The following is a 1936-nucleotide window of genomic DNA, read 5'->3' as shown; positions in this document are numbered from 1 at the left end:
CATTATGGGCAGAGCAGAAGCAGCAGCCTCCTCAGGGATGGGGAGCAGGGTGAAGCTGGCTGGGAGCAGCCCGGAAATGAAGTTGGTTTGTGTTTGTCACTGTGGAACAAAAGGGGTGAGTATCGATAACAAGGCACACAGAGATAAACCCTGGCTGAGGGCTTTGCTCCAGCGATGGGTGCTGAGGGGGATGCTGTAGGTGGGGGAGCCTGGAATTAGCCAGCTAATGGAGACTTAGGTTCAGAAAGTCATGATTCCTGCCTAGAGGGGGACATCTGAACCAGTCACTCATCCAGATCCAAAGATGGCCTTAATGCTTGGCATTAAAGCTGGGCTAGGACAGCGCTCCTAGAGCAGCTCACATTCTCTGCCATTCAGCAAGTCCCTGAGACTTTTAAATATAAAATACATGTCCCAAGTGCTTTGCTGATTTGGGGGGTCTCTTTTCCAGGAAAGAAGCCTGCCAAGAACCAAAAGCAAAGCGAATGACACAATATTGACAGTGAGCGACACCAAAAATTCACGAAACCTGGCTAAAGAAATTTTATGTTCCCAGCTTTGGCTCTGGATATTAACTGGCATAAGAAATTCAGTGCCGCTTTGTGCTGGCCTCATGAAAAAGGTACCATTTACCATTCTGCCATTCTAGCCAAGGCTATTACATTTTTTTATTTTTTTATTTATTAGAACAAACTGTACCTTTAAAATAGAAAAGATAATTATTTATCTCTGAAAGTTTCATTTATAGTCATGGCTCAATATTTGCCTGAGATATTTGCATACCTGGAAGCATCTCATACGTGACGATCCCTGCAAATGAAATGCATTGTTGATTTAGTTTATTATCCCAAAAGATGGTATCGTGGTTAAAGTTCGCATGTGGTACATCAGGAGGAAAATATAGAAGAGCTGAATTGAAATGGATTTTAATTCTGCCAGGTATACTGCTGAAGTTAATGAAAGTCAGTTAGACATACATTTGGCTGCTGTTGCTACCTGAATAATACAAGTAATAACTGAGACATCTATTCAATTCCTGATGAACATGAGTAATTTCCATTATCTTAAAACGTGTAGGAGTTATGAATTATAGGTGCAGAGATTGCCCAACACTTTTTCATTATTATATCTTGTTGTCAGTTGCTTATACATTTGCCAAAGTTTAATGCATCAAGCTGAAATTTCCTATGCTGGGTATCAGCCTCCGGCTGACTTTTATTTGTTTTGTTTTATTTTTGTTTTGCAAGTTTTATCAAGAATGGTGCATCTGTATCCAAGAGCAAGGTTAGGAGCAAGTATGTTATTTTGTCTATGTTAAGCCAAATTCCTTCAAATATTTCTCTGAGAAGACGTTTCACCTCCATGCATGGAATCAAAAAGCAAAAATGTGGCAAAAGCAGTCAACCAAACACCAGAAATTTGCTTTTCAACACATTCGGGAAATTATTCCCAAATTTGGATGATGTCTAAGCATTACTATCTTTGCAGTTTGTACACGCTCGGTAGCCACTTGTTAAATTCTGACATCTAAAAATCCAGTCTAGGCCAGGCATGTTCCAGCTCAGAGCCACAGAAATGTCTCTGTGGTTGGTCTCCAAATAAAAGGGCTGGCTGTAGATTTCCTCTCAACACTTGCAAGACAAGGTCTGCTGTGTGTGCCTGCACAGTGAGTGGGGAGAGGAGGGCAATTAATTTACTCATGGAGGAATAAAGAGAAGGGCAGTGGCTGTAGAGCTAGAGAGTGGAGAGGAAGAGGGGGGGATACAGGAAGGGAGCATCATGGTGGGAGAAGGATAAGGATGAGGACAGAGGAAGGCATTGTCACAGAGAGGCAAGTTCCAGGGCATCAGAACCACAGTAGGTGATCCCCACAGGGGAGGGAAGAAGGCAGGGTGATGCAGTGCCTGAGATGGCTGGGAGAAGGGGAGGGAAATGG

The sequence above is a fragment of the Chaetura pelagica genome, unplaced genomic scaffold (assembly GCF_000747805.2).
Source record: "Chaetura pelagica isolate M959 unplaced genomic scaffold, ChaPel_1.0 scaffold76, whole genome shotgun sequence".
In the NCBI taxonomy this organism is placed as follows: Eukaryota; Metazoa; Chordata; class Aves; order Apodiformes; family Apodidae; genus Chaetura; species Chaetura pelagica.
The sequence above is the reverse complement of the archived record's forward strand: the minus strand, read 5'-3'. Positions refer to the sequence as shown.